Source organism: Pongo abelii, chromosome 7 (genome assembly GCF_028885655.2).
Source record: "Pongo abelii isolate AG06213 chromosome 7, NHGRI_mPonAbe1-v2.0_pri, whole genome shotgun sequence".
In the NCBI taxonomy this organism is placed as follows: Eukaryota; Metazoa; Chordata; class Mammalia; order Primates; family Hominidae; genus Pongo; species Pongo abelii.
Window position 1 is genome coordinate 60,035,691 of NC_071992.2, and position 15,618 is coordinate 60,051,308.

A 15,618-nucleotide genomic window follows, 5' to 3' on the forward strand; every position below is an offset into this window, starting at 1 on the left:
TGCACATAGAAGTGAGATCGTGCAGTATTTGTATTTCTGTGTTTGCTTTTTAAAACTTTATGATGTATTGATGTATTTTTTCAGACAGTGTCGGAGTCTGTCACCAAGGCTGGAGTACAGTGACACAAACACGGCTCACCACGGCCTCCACCTCCCGGGGTCAAGAGATCCTCCCACTTCAGCCTCCTGAGTAGCTAGGACTACAGGCGTCCAACACCACACCTGGCTAATTTTTGTATTTTTTGTAGAGATGGTTGATCTCCAACTCCTGGGCTCAACTCTTCCTCCTCCCTTCTCCTCCCAAAGTCCTGGGATTACAGGCCTGAGCCACTGTGTCTGGCCTTTGCTTTATTTCACACAGTAGAACATCCTCTAGGCTCATTCATGTTGCTAACGATAAGATTTCTTTCTTTTTCAAGGCTGAATAGGATTCTATTGGATATATGTACCTATATATATAGATAGATAGATAGATATACATTTATTATTATTGTTTTGGGGGGGATATGGTTTCGCTCGTGTTCCCCAGGCTGGAGTGCAGTGGCAAGATTTCGGCTCACCACAACCTCTGCCTCCCAGGCTGAAGTGATTCTCCTGCCTCAGCTGAGATTAAAGGCATGTCCCATCATGTGCGGCCAATTTTGTGTTTCTAGGAGAGATGGGTTTTCACCATGTTGGCCAGGCTGGTCTCGAACTCCAACAATTCTACTTCAACTATTTATTGGATACATATATTTATGTGTGAGAAACAAGATTTTCAAGAGTGAAAGATTTAAAAACGACTTAATTGTACATCAGTAAGAGGCTGGCTAACTAAATCAGAGTACGTTCATCCTTACAGAAGAATACTATGCAGCTAGAACAAAACCAAATGGAGGAAACTCTTCCAAATGGTAACTTGGAATGATGTTCAAGACTTATTGTAAAATAAGTTTACAGTAAGGTGTAAGGTACCTTATGGCAAAATTCTCTCAGAAATGTGTGTGTGTGGATTTCAAGTCATCCCAGTCCTAGAACATTGTGCTCTTTAGAGATGCCATACCTGTCTTTCCCTTTGTAATATCAAAGCAGTAATATCTTCTCTGGAGGCTTGTTGGGTGAATTTAATGGAAGAAAGTTAAGGAGGTACCAGAACCATTGCTGTTTCCCCTCCATAGCCCTGCCACCCACTAAAGAAAGTTGGATGAGATTACTTAATGATTTCCCATTAAGTTGTATTTCCAAATATCATGATTACCATTTGAATGTAGTTGGTATGGAGCTTCGTGAGTGTCTGCTTCGTTTATTATGCATCACGTTCAGCTCCTTGTTATTTGCCTCCTAGTTATCATAGTAAAACTCTACTCCTCTACTCCGAGGAGCCCCTACCATCCGTATCGTCACTTTCCGGCCCAGCACTCTTCATGCTCGTTCGTTTAAAGCATTCTACATTGGGCAAATGAATCTTGGAAGGCCAAAGCTACTGAATTTAGCGAGTTTGTGGAGGCGTTCCCACCGGTCAGCCAGGTGGAGTTCCACACACCCGATGACTGCACAACTCCTATAAGGCAGCAATATGCTGCAAACCCAGACGGCCACTCTTCTCACCCCTCGTCCCTTTGCTGTTCTGGATAATGAGGTCAATAGTCACCTAGGCAACTGCAAAACAAACTGAAATGGAGAAAGGCCTTCCGGCTGGTGACTAGCCGAGGTCCACCTGGCCCCAATAAGCTGCTGAACAAGAAGGGCTGCCAGAAATTTCCCCCTAGGGAATTTGGTGGAGACGAAGACCTGCTCACTGGACAACGGTTCCACCCAGGATACCCCCAAGCTGAAGAAGCGGGCTCTGAGCCACCCCCTTTCACCCTCCTTTTCCCCACCCTGGCCTGGTGAAGCTGCGCGTCAGGATGCGGACTACTGAGCCCTAAAGAAATAAGTCCTTCCACTTTGACCCCACGGAGGATTGCCTGTGCGGATCTTCAACGAGTCTACCAGTGTCTAGACACGGGAGCAGTTCTGTCTGGCACAGCAGCTCCCTCAAGGAAGACAAGAGTGAGGAGAAAGGAAACTCAAGTCTGACCATTCTGTCCTGGGAGACAAGAGGAAGATCTCATCTCTCATCTTTCCAAGCAAGGCAACGAGACTTTCTCTCATCTTTCCAAGCAAGGCAAGGAGACTTTTTCTCATGAGGAAACAAAAAGAAGTTGGAAGGAACGAAACCAGCCTGGAAGGTGAATTCCTAAGGATTGCCCATTGAAACTGACAAAATGGCCCTTGTTTGATGAGAGGAATGAGCAGAGCATTGATGTGGTCAAAAAGGACTCGAGTGAGACTTTCCCAGCATGTTTCTACCAAAGCTTTGTCTAAGTTTCGCAAAACACTCTCCTAATAAGCAGATGTTTGGCTCTTCAGAAAGTCAACATGCAAAATGCCTTGAGCGTCCCATAACACTGATGCCATGAAGTTGCCTTTGGTCTGCCCTCCTTTTCCTTTGACTGGACCACTGCCATCTCTTGGTAGCCATCGCTTTGATGACGCTTTGTCTTCAGGATCATATTGGCAAAGCCATGTTCCAAATTCCGGTTACAATTTGTCAAACAGGTGCCCCAGGATCGTGATCCCTCCTGTTGAAAATTTCCACTGATAGCTCTCGTCGTCACTGCAGCTGATCTGGGCACAATGGTTTTCACAGCCACTGCAGGATTCATCTTCCACATCTTCTCATCTCTTCTTGAAACAAGCCATACCTCCGTAAAGAGTTGATTTCTTTGGGCTAGTGTCCTTAGAAGCTTTTCTTCAAACATCAATGATTTCTTCATTCTTCCACCCAAGCTTCACCGTCAATTGGATGTTTGCTCTTGCTGCAATTTTAGCGGAATTCAAGTTGCACTGATAGGAGGCCTTTTCAGTGGATGTCTCATCCTTCTTAGTGCCTCCAATGAGATCCAGTTCAGAAAGGTTGTAAGAAGTTAGTACATGTTTATTTTAGTGAAAACGAATTGAAATCCATGCATAGATTTCTCACCATGTACATTTTCTATGAACTTTCGGAAGACCCCCTGTACTGAATATTGCCCAAATCCTGGGAGAGAAGTGGATGCGGTCCACTTCCTGTCTTCAGTTTGCCCACAGTGGAGGAGTGCACAGAGCAGGGAAAGGCAACCCCAGAGAGAGGCATGCCCTCCAGCATGCAGCAGACTGCTGGCCCAGTCCTGGCTCCATGGGCTGCTGTGTGGGCCCAGCAAGCTGACCAACCTCCCTGAACCTTAATTTAATCCTAGGTAGCCCAATTCCACTCGCTATTATAGGACTGCTGTGCAGGGACAGTCAATTAACTTAAGAAAAGGAACCTAGCTCCAAGGTTGGCAACCGGGAATTCCAGTTGATTCCATGGGCGGACCCCCTGAGGAATTCCCAAGCTGAAGTCTCGTGGAAGATGAGGTTCAGTGTGACTAGACTGAAGCACCAATCCAATGAAGGGGAAGTCCCACCCACTCTGCCCTGTGCCTGTATAAAGGTGAGGCGGGGCAGCCGCGCCACTCATTGAAGCCGCCAGTTGGGAGAGGAGCAGAGCCAGGCCGGTGCTCCCGAAGGCAGCAAGATGTTGCGAGCCACAGCTCCCTGCTGGTTCCCACCTGCATACCCAGAAGCTAAGAAGGTGGCCGAGGAGGCGGCCCACGAGGCAAGCCGCCATTTGGGAGAGGAGCAGAGCCAGGTCGGTGTTCCCGAAGGCAGCAAGATGTTGCGAGCCACAGCTCCCTGCTGGTTCCCACCTGCATGCCCAGAAGCCAAGAAGGTGGCCGAGGAGGCGGCCCTCGAGGCAAGCCGCCAGTTGGGAGAGGAGCAGAGCCAGGCCAGTGCTCCCGAAGGCAGCAAGATGTTGCGAGCCACAGCTCCCTGCTGGTTCCCACCTGCATACCCAGAAGCTAAGAAGGTGGCCGAGGAGGCGCCCCACGAGGCAAGCCGCCATTTGGGAGTGGAGCAGAGCCAGGCCGGTGTTCCCGAAGGCAGCAAGATGTTGCGAGCCACAGCTCCCTGCTGGTTCCCTCCTGCATACCCAGAAGCCAAGAAGGTGGCCGAGGAGGCGGCCCTCGAGGCTCCAGAATTCCCACTGCCCTCTCATCAGCCTGCCCAGAGCTTCGGGCTCTGCGTGCCCCAGATGCACAACCAGGCCTCAGCACTCGTGGACATCCGGGCGGAGCCCCAGAATAGGGGTCCGGCGGTGCCCCCAGCGTGGCCCAAGATGGCGACGGAGGCGTGGTACTTCCCCGCGCAGAGGGGGTCGGCCTGCTGCTTGCCAGCCGCCCCAAGGCTGACAGAGAGGCCCTGTGGAGTCCGCATCTCAGCCCCCAGGGAGAGGAAGAGGATCGCCCACTTTCCCAGCCCCTGCTCGGTCGCAGGTCGCACCGACGCCAAGAGAACCCGGGTGGCCGGCAGCAGCCAACGCTCCAATGGCTCCAGGGTCGGCACACAGCCACGGAAGACTGGTCGCAACAGACGGGGGAGGGCATGCAAGACCTCCACCACACTCAGCTCTAAGCGAATCGTCCGTCGTCCATCCTTACCGACTTGGAAGAAACCCATTATCCTCCGAAGGTCTCGCTGCCAAGTCCCCACCGTCATCCGCCGAGGCTATCTCCAACTGTTCACCAAAGAGTGTCTCAAGTTCTGCGCCTCCAAGCAGGAGGCCGAGGAGAAGGCGCTGAACGAGGAGAAGGTGGCCTACGACTGCAGCCCCAACAAGAACATGTACCTGAATGTGGTCCTGAACACCCTCAAGAGACTGAAGGGCCTGACCCCCAGCTCCATGCCGGGCCTCAGCAGGGCCGCCCTGTACAGCCGCCTCCAGGAGTTCCTGCTCACCCAGGACCAGCTCAAGGAGAACGGCTACCCCTTCCCGCACCCCGAGCGGCCCGGAGGCGCCGTCCTCTTCACTGGCCAGGGGAAGGGGCCCGGCGACTCCTCCTGCAGGGTCTGCTGCCGTTGTGGCACCGACTACCTGGTGTCCTCCTCGGGCCGCTGTCTACGCGACCAGTTGTGTTATTATCACTGGGGGCGGGTCCGCTCCAGCCAAGTGGCTGCAGGCCGGGTTCGCCAGTACACCTGCTGTGCAGCTGCTCCTGGCTCAGTGGGCTGCCAGGTGGCAAAGCAGCACGTGCGGGACGGCCGCAAGGAGAGCCTCCATGGCTTCGTGAAGACCTTCAAGAAAGAGTTTTCCACAGACGCTTATCCAGGAATCTACGCCTTGGACTGTGAGATGTGCTACACCACGCATGGCCTGGAGCTGACCCGCGTCACCGTGGTGGACGCCGACATGCAAGTGGTGTACGACACCTTCGTCAAGCCCGACAACGAGATCGTGGACTACAACACCAGGTTTTCCGGAGTGACCGAGGCCGACGTCGCCAAGACGAGCGTCACGTTGCCCGAAGTCCAAGCCATCCTGCTGAGCTTTTTCAGCGCCCAAACCATCCTCATCGGGCACAGCCTGGAGAGCGATCTGCTGGCCCTCAAGCTGATCCACAGCACCGTGGTGGACACGGCCGTGCTCTTCCCGCACTACCTGGGTTTCCCCTACAAGCGTTCCCTCAGGAATCTCGCGGCCGACTACCTGGGACAGATCATCCAGGACAGCCAGGACGGCCACAACTCCAGCGAGGACGCAAACGCCTGCCTGCAGCTGGCGATGTGGAAGGTTCGACAGCGCGCCCAGATCCAGCCACGCCACCGGTCCGCCTCTCCCGCCGCCCTGGCCCGTCCTGAGCCCCAGGCCTCTTCCCAAACTGCCATCGATCCCGAGAGCTAGCCCTGTCCACCTCGCCGCAAAGCGAAAGAAACTGGAGCAGCCGGCGGCAGGAGAGGGCCAAAAGCCAAGACTAACCCCGACCCCGGACTCCCAGTCCCCCGGAGTCCCTGCCGCGGGCCGTCGTCCCTGTCCCCATCCCTCTGCCCCTCCCAGACCTCTGTCCTTCCACCAATGGGCTCCCCGAGGCCCCAGCCGCCACTCCCAGTCCCCGGAGACCCTGCCGCCACCCCTGGCGCCTGTGCCCATCCCTCTGCCCCTCCCAGACCTCTGGCCTTCCACCACTAGCCTCCCCCAGCCCACCTGGACTTCCCCGGCCTCTGGCAACAAGGCCAGCCCCCAGGCCCACCAGCCTCCTGATCGTCTTCGTTCTTGGGCCTCTTCCCCTTCTGTGGGGCTGTCTGAACCTCCCCTCCCCCACCCGATTTTTCCCCCGCCCCCGGGGCAGGCGCAGAATAAATGTCTGTATGAAGTTAAAAATTAAAAATAAAAAAAAAGCTAAAAACAACTGAAAGTCCTTTGCTTTTGAATGCGCGCTTACCTGGTTTTCTCTAGAGGCACCACTGTGAGGTGGCTCAAGCCCTTAGGCTCTGGAGTTAGACATCTGGGTTCCCATTCCAATTCCACCACTTACTAGCTTTGTCATATTGGACGCATAACTTTTTTGCGCTTCTACTTCTTGATCTTTCAAGTGTCATCAGAAGATAATTAGACACCCACACAATAGCAATGGGAGATTTTAACACCCCACCGTCAACATGAAACAGATCAACGAGACAGAAAGTTGAAAAGGATATCCAGGAACTGAACTTAGCTCTGCACCAAGCAGACCGAATAGACATCTATATTAACTCTCCACCCCAAATCAACAGAATATACATTCTTCTCAGCACCACATCACACTTATTCCAAAACTGACCACATAGTTGGAAGGAAAGCACTCCTCCGCAAATGCAAAAGAACAGAAATTACAACCAACCGTCTCTCAGACCACAGGGCAGTCAAACTGGACCTCAGGATGAAGAAACTCACTCAAAACCGCTCAACTACACGGAAACGGAGCAATCTGCTCCTGAGTGACTACTGGGTACATAGCGAAATGAAGACAGAATAAAGATGTTCTTTGAAACCAATGAGAACAAAGACACAACATACCAGAATCTCTGGGATACATTGAAAGCAGTGTGTAGAGGGAAACATAGCATTAAATGCCCACAAGAGAAAGCAGGAAAGATCTAAAATGGACACCCTCACGTCCCAATTCAAAGAACCAGGGAAGCAAGAGCAAACACAATGTCTGAATCAGTCAGTCAACTTCCAACAGGGCTCCAAGAGAGAATGAACCGCCATGCCTCTTTAAATCCACGTTTCTATTTGGAATCTTCAATGAGAGATGAGACACTAAGCAGCTAGTTTTGGTGGAATGGCTGATTTTGTCAATGTTTTCGGTGTGTGAGTGTGTGTGTGTGTGTGTATGTATAGATAACTAAATTAAACTGATAATCTGGATGCTTACATTTCCATTCATTTAATTTGTGTATGTGAGCCCACGCACACGTATATACACACACACTAACACTTCCAGAACACTGACTTAGTGAAGAACTGGATTTCCAGTGTGTCAGACAAATTTCAGAAAGCGCTGAAGAAGGGCATTTCTGATGGATTTCACCGTTCCTGGAATTTTACTTTCCTCTATAACTTAGAGTTCTTCTCTGGAGATTTAATAGATAAAAGTCTTTTGCAGTGTACGTTATTTCATTTTATTTTTATAATTTATTTAAATTGTCATTTTAAATTGACAAATAAAAATGATATATATTTATGGTGTACAACATGAAGTTTCACATATGCATACATTGTGGAATGACACAAAAATCAAGCTAATTAACACATTCGTTTCCTCACATACTGATTTTATGGTGATGAGAACATGTTTCAAATCTACTCTGATAGCACATTTCAAGTATACAGTCCATAGTTACCCACTGTAGTTGCCGTGCTGTTCAACATATCTCTAGAACTATTCGTATCTGAAATTTTGTATCATTAGACTAACATCTCCCAATCCCTCCCCGGCCCCTGCCTCGGGTAAGCAGCGTTCTGCTCTCTACGACTCTGAGTTCCACTTTTTTACATTGCACATAGAAGTGAGATCGTGCAGTATTTGTATTTCTGTGTTTGCTTTTTAAAACTTTATGATGTATTGATGTATTTTTTCAGACAGTGTCGGAGTCTGTCACCAAGGCTGGAGTACAGTGACACAAACACGGCTCACCACGGCCTCCACCTCCCGGGGTCAAGAGATCCTCCCACTTCAGCCTCCTGAGTAGCTAGGACTACAGGCGTCCAACACCACACCTGGCTAATTTTTGTATTTTTTGTAGAGATGGTTGATCTCCAACTCCTGGGCTCAACTCTTCCTCCTCCCTTCTCCTCCCAAAGTCCTGGGATTACAGGCCTGAGCCACTGTGTCTGGCCTTTGCTCTATTTCACACAGTAGAACAACCTCTAGGCTCATTCATGTTGCTAATGATAAGATTTCTTTCTTTTTCAAGGCTGAATAGGATTCTATTGGATATATATACCAAAATATATATATAGATAGATATATATATACATTTATTATTATTGTCTTGGGGGGGATATGGTTTCGCTCGTGTTCCCCAGGCTGGAGTGCAGTGGCATGATTTCGGCTCACTACAACTTCTGCCTCCCAGGCTGAAGTGATTCTCCTGCCTCACCTGAGATTAAAGGCATGTCCCACCATGTGCGGCCAATTTTGTGTTTCTAGGAGAGATGGGTTTTCACCATGTTGGCCAGGCTGGTCTCGAACTCCAACAATTCTACTTCAACTATTTATTGGATACAAATATTTATGTGTGAGAAACAAGATTTTCAAGAGTGAAAGATTTAAAAACGACTTAATTGTACATCAGTAAGAGGCTGGCTAACTAAATCAGAGTACGTTCATCCTTACAGAAGAATACTATGCAGCTAGAACAAAACCAAATGGAGGAAACTCTTCCAAATGGTAACTTGGAATGATGTTCAAGACTTATTGTAAAATAAGTTTACAGTAAGGTGTAAGGTACCTTATGGCAAAATTCTCTCAGAAATGTGTGTGTGGATTTCAAGTCACCCAGTCCTAGAACATTGTGCTCTTTAGAGATGCCATACCTGTCTTTCCCTTTGTAATATCAAAGCAGTAATATCTTCTCTGGAGGCTTGTTGGGTGAATTTAATGGAAGAAAGTTAAGGAGGTACCAGAACCATTGCTGTTTCCCCTCCATAGCCCTGCCACCCACTAAAGAAAGTTGGATGAGATTACTTAATGATTTCCCATTAAGTTGTATTTCCAAATATCATGATTACCATTTGAATGTAGTTGGTATGGAGCTTCGTGAGTGTCTGCTTCGTTTATTATGCATCACGTTCAGCTCCTTGTTATTTGCCTCCTAGTTATCATAGTAAAACTCTACTCCTCTACTCCGAGGAGCCCCTACCATCCGTATCGTCACTTTCCGGCCCAGCACTCTTCATGCTCGTTCGTTTAAAGCATTCTACATTGGGCAAATGAATCTTGGAAGGCAAAAGCTACTGAATTTAGCGAGTTTGTGGAGGCGTTCCCACCGGTCAGCCAGGTGGAGTTCCACACACCCGATGACTGCACAACTCCTATAAGGCAGCAATATGCTGCAAACCCAGACGGCCACTCTTCTCACCCCTCGTCCCTTTGCTGTTCTGGATAATGAGGTCAATAGTCACCTAGGCAACTGCAAAACAAACTGAAATGGAGAAAGGCCTTCCGGCTGGTGACTAGCCGAGGTCCACCTGGCCCCAATAAGCTGCTGAACAAGAAGGGCTGCCAGAAATTACCCCCTAGGGAATTTGGTGGAGACGAAGACCTGCTCACTGGACAACGGTTCCTCCCAGGATACCCCCAAGCTGAAGAAGCGGGCTCTGAGCCACCCCCTTTCACCCTCCTTTTCCCCACCCTGGCCTGCTGAAGGTGCGCGTCAGGATGTGGACTACTGAGCCCTAAAGAAATAAGTCCTTCCACTTTGACCCCACGGAGGATTGCCTGTGCGGATCTTCAACGAGTCTACCAGTGTCTAGACACGGGAGCAGTTCTGTCTGGCACAGCAGCTCCCTCAAGGAAGACAAGAGTGAGGAGAAAGGAAACTCAAGTCTGACCATTCTGTCCTGGGAGACAAGAGGAGGATCTCATCTCTCATCTTTCCAAGCAAGGCAACGAGACTTTCTCTCATCTTTCCAAGCAAGGCAAGGAGACTTTTTCTCATGAGGAAACAAAAAGAAGTTGGAAGGAACGAAACCAGCCTGGAAGGTGAATTCCTAAGGATTGCCCATTGAAACTGACAAAATGGCCCTTGTTTGATGAGAGGAATGAGCAGAGCATTGATGTGGTCAAAAAGGACTCGAGTGAGACTTTCCCAGCATGTTTCTACCAAAGCTTTGTCTAAGTTTCGCAAAACACTCTCCTAATAAGCAGATGTTTGGCTCTTCAGAAAGTCAACATGCAAAATGCCTTGAGCGTCCCATAACACTGATGCCATGAAGTTGCCTTTGGTCTGCCCTCCTTTTCCTTTGACTGGACCACTGCCATCTCTTGGTAGCCATCGCTTTGATGACGCTTTGTCTTCAGGATCATATTGGCAAAGCCATGTTCCAAATTCCGGTTACAATTTGTCAAACAGGTGCCCCAGAATCGTGATCCCTCCTGTTGAAAATTTCCACTGATAGCTCTCGTCGTCACTGCAGCTGATCTGGGCACAATGGTTTTCACAGCCACTGCAGGATTCATCTTCCACATCTTCTCATCTCTTCTTGAAACAAGCCATACCTCCGTAAAGAGTTGATTTCTTTGGGCTAGTGTCCTTAGAAGCTTTTCTTCAAACATCAATGATTTCTTCATTCTTCCACCCAAGCTTCACCGTCAATTGGATGTTTGCTCTTGCTGCAATTTTAGCGGAATTCAAGTTGCACTGATAGGAGGCCTTTTCAGTGGATGTCTCATCCTTCTTAGTGCCTCCAATGAGATCCAGTTCAGAAAGGTTGTAAGAACTTAGTACAGGTTTATTTTAGTGAAAACGAATTGAAATCCATGCATAGATTTCTCACCATGTACATTTTCTGTGAACTTTCGGAAGACCCCCTGTACTGAATATTGCCCAAATCCTGGGAGAGAAGTGGATGCGGTCCACTTCCTGTCTTCAGTTTGCCCACAGTGGAGGAGTGCACAGAGCAGGGAAAGGCAACCCCAGAGAGAGGCATGCCCTCCAGCATGCAGCAGACTGCTGGCCCAGTCCTGGCTCCATGGGCTGCTGTGTGGGCCCAGCAAGCTGACCAACCTCCCTGAACCTTAATTTAATCCTAGGTAGCCCAATTCCACTCGCTATTATAGGACTGCTGTGCAGGGACAGTCAATTAACTTAAGAAAAGGAACCTAGCTCCAAGGTTGGCAACCGGGAATTCCAGTTGATTCCATGGGCGGACCCCCTGAGGAATTCCCAAGCTGAAGTCTCGTGGAAGATGAGGTTCAGTGTGACTAGACTGAAGCACCAATCCAATGAAGGGGAAGTCCCACCCACTCTGCCCTGTGCCTGTATAAAGGTGAGGCGGGGCAGCCGCGCCACTCATTGAAGCCGCCAGTTGGGAGAGGAGCAGAGCCAGGCCGGTGCTCCCGAAGGCAGCAAGATGTTGCGAGCCACAGCTCCCTGCTGGTTCCCACCTGCATACCCAGAAGCTAAGAAGGTGGCCGAGGAGGCGGCCCACGAGGCAAGCCACCATTTGGGAGAGGAGCAGAGCAAGGTCGGTGTTCCCGAAGGCAGCAAGATGTTGCGAGCCACAGCTCCCTGCTGGTTCCCACCTGCATGCCCAGAAGCCAAGAAGGTGGCTGAGGAGGCGGCCCTCGAGGCAAGCCGCCAGTTGGGAGAGGAGCAGAGCCAGGCCAGTGCTCCCGAAGGCAGCAAGATGTTGCGAGCCACAGCTCCCTGCTGGTTCCCACCTGCATACCCAGAAGCTAAGAAGGTGGCCGAGGAGGCGCCCCACGAGGCAAGCCGCCATTTGGGAGTGGAGCAGAGCCAGGTCGGTGTTCCCGAAGGCAGCAAGATGTTGCGAGCCACAGCTCCCTGCTGGTTCCCTCCTGCATACCCAGAAGCCAAGAAGGTGGCCGAGGAGGCGGCCCTCGAGGCTCCAGAATTCCCACTGCCCTCTCATCAGCCTGCCCAGAGCTTCGGGCTCTGCGTGCCCCAGATGCACAACCAGGCCTCAGCACTCGTGGACATCCGGGCGGAGCCCCAGAATAGGGGTCCGGCGGTGCCCCCAGCGTGGCCCAAGATGGCGACGGAGGCCTGGTACTTCCCCGCGCAGAGGGGGTCGGCCTGCTGCTTGCCAGCCGCCCCAAGGCTGACAGAGAGGCCCTGTGGAGTCCGCATCTCAGCCCCCAGGGAGAGGAAGAGGATCGCCCACTTTCCCAGCCCCTGCTTGGTCGCAGGTCGCACCGATGCCAAGAGAACCCGGGTGGCCGGCAGCAGCCAACGCTCCAATGGCTCCAGGGTCGGCACACAGCCACGGAAGACTGGTCGCAACAGACGGGGGAGGGCATGCAAGACCTCCACCACACTCAGCTCTAAGCGAATCGTCCGTCGTCCATCCTTACCGACTTGGAAGAAACCCATTATCCTCCGAAGGTCTCGCTGCCAAGTCCCCACCGTCATCCGCCGAGGCTATCTCCAACTGTTCACCAAAGAGTGTCTCAAGTTCTGCGCCTCCAAGCAGGAGGCCGAGGAGAAGGCGCTGAACGAGGAGAAGGTGGCCTACGACTGCAGCCCCAACAAGAACATGTACCTGAATGTGGTCCTGAACACCCTCAAGAGACTGAAGGGCCTGACCCCCAGCTCCATGCCGGGCCTCAGCAGGGCCGCCCTGTACAGCCGCCTCCAGGAGTTCCTGCTCACCCAGGACCAGCTCAAGGAGAACGGCTACCCCTTCCCGCACCCCGAGCGGCCCGGAGGCGCCGTCCTCTTCACTGGCCAGGGGAAGGGGCCCGGCGACTCCTCCTGCAGGGTCTGCTGCCGTTGTGGCACCGACTACCTGGTGTCCTCCTCGGGCCGCTGTCTACGCGACCAGTTGTGTTATTATCACTGGGGGCGGGTCCGCTCCAGCCAAGTGGCTGCAGGCCGGGTTCGCCAGTACACCTGCTGTGCAGCTGCTCCTGGCTCAGTGGGCTGCCAGGTGGCAAAGCAGCACGTGCGGGACGGCCGCAAGGAGAGCCTCCATGGCTTCGTGAAGACCTTCAAGAAAGAGTTTTCCACAGATGCTTATCCAGGAATCTACGCCTTGGACTGTGAGATGTGCTACACCACGCATGGCCTGGAGCTGACCCGCGTCACCGTGGTGGACGCCGACATGCAAGTGGTGTACGACACCTTCGTCAAGCCCGACAACGAGATCGTGGACTACAACACCAGGTTTTCCGGAGTGACCGAGGCCGACGTCGCCAAGACGAGCGTCACGTTGCCCGAAGTCCAAGCCATCCTGCTGAGCTTTTTCAGCGCCCAAACCATCCTCATCGGGCACAGCCTGGAGAGCGATCTGCTGGCCCTCAAGCTGATCCACAGCACCGTGGTGGACACGGCCGTGCTCTTCCCGCACTACCTGGGTTTCCCCTACAAGCGTTCCCTCAGGAATCTCGCGGCCGACTACCTGGGACAGATCATCCAGGACAGCCAGGACGGCCACAACTCCAGCGAGGACGCAAACGCCTGCCTGCAGCTGGCGATGTGGAAGGTTCGACAGCGCGCCCAGATCCAGCCACGCCACCGGTCCGCCTCTCCCGCCGCCCTGGCCTGTCCTGAGCCCCAGGCCTCTTCCCAAACTGCCATCGATCCCGAGAGCTAGCCCTGTCCACCTCGCCACAAAGCGAAAGAAACTGGAGCAGCCGGCGGCAGGAGAGGGCCAAAAGCCAAGACTAACCCCGACCCCGGACTCCCAGTCCCCCGGAGTCCCTGCCGCGGGCCGTCGTCCCTGTCCCCATCCCTCTGCCCCTCCCAGACCTCTGTCCTTCCACCAATGGGCTCCCCGAGGCCCCAGCCGCCACTCCCAGTCCCCGGAGACCCTGCCGCCGCCCCTGGCGCCTGTGCCCATCCCTCTGCCCCTCCCAGACCTCTGGCCTTCCACCACTAGCCTCCCCCAGCCCACCTGGACTTCCCCGGCCTCTGACAACAAGGCCAGCCCCCAGGCCCACCAGCCTCCTGATCGTCTTCGTTCTTGGGCCTCTTCCCCTTCTGTGGGGCTGTCTGAACCTCCCCTCCCCCACCCGATTTTTCCCCCGCCCCCGGGGCAGGCGCAGAATAAATGTCTGTATGAAGTTAAAAATTAAAAATAAAAAAAAAGCTAAAAACAACTGAAAGTCCTTTGCTTTTGAATGTGCGCTTACCTGGTTTTCTCTAGAGGCACCACTGTGAGGTGGCTCAAGCGCTTAGGCTCTGGAGTTAGACATCTGGGTTCCCATTCCAATTCCACCACTTACTAGCTTTGTCATATTGGACGCATAACTTTTTTGCGCTTCTACTTCTTGATCTTTCAAGTGTCATCAGAAGATAATTAGACACCCACACAATAGCAATGGGAGATTTTAACACCCCACCGTCAACATGAAACAGATCAACGAGACAGAAAGTTGAAAAGGATATCCAGGAACTGAACTTAGCTCTGCACCAAGCAGACCGAATAGACATCTACATTAACTCTCCACCCCAAATCAACAGAATATACATTCTTCTCAGCACCACATCACACTTATTCCAAAACTGACCACATAGTTGGAAGGAAAGCACTCCTCCGCAAATGCAAAACAACAGAAATTACAACCAACTGTCTCTCAGACCACAGGGCAGTCAAACTGGACCTCAGGATGAAGAAACTCACTCAAAACCGCTCAACTACACGGAAACGGAGCAATCTGCTCCTGAGTGACTACTGGGTACATAGCGAAATGAAGACAGAATAAAGATGTTCTTTGAAACCAATGAGAACAAAGACACAACATACCAGAATCTCTGGGATACATTGAAAGCAGTGTGTAGAGGGAAACATAGCATTAAATGCCCACAAGAGAAAGCAGGAAAGATCTAAAACGGACACCCTCACGTCCCAATTCAAAGAACCAGGGAAGCAAGAGCAAACACAATGTCTGAATCAGTCAGTCAACTTGCAACAGGGCTCCAAGAGAGAATGAACCACCATGCCTCTTTAAATCCGCGTTTCTATTTGGAATCTTCAATGAGAGATGAGACACTAAGCAGCTAGTTTTGGTGGAATGGCTGATTTTGTCAATGTTTTCGGTGTGTGAGTGTGTGTGTGTGTGTATGTACAGATAACTAAATTAAACTGATAATTTGGATGCTTACATTTCCATTCATTTAATTTGTGTATGTGAGCCCACGCACACGTATATACACACACACTAACACTTCCAGAACACTGACTTAGTGAAGAACTGGATTTCCAGTGTGTCAGACAAATTTCAGAAAGCGCTGAAGAAGGGCATTTCTGGTGGATTTCACCGTTCCTGGAATTTTACTTTCCTTTATAACTTGGAGTTCTTCTCTGGAGATTTAATAGATAAAAGTCTTTTGCAGTGTACGTTATTTCATTGTATTTTTAGAATTTATTTAAATTGTCATTTTAAATTGACAAATAAAAATGATATATATTTATGGTGTACAACATGATGTTTCATATATGTATACATTGTGGAATGACACAAAAATCAAGCTAATTAACACATTCGTTTCCTCACATACTGATTT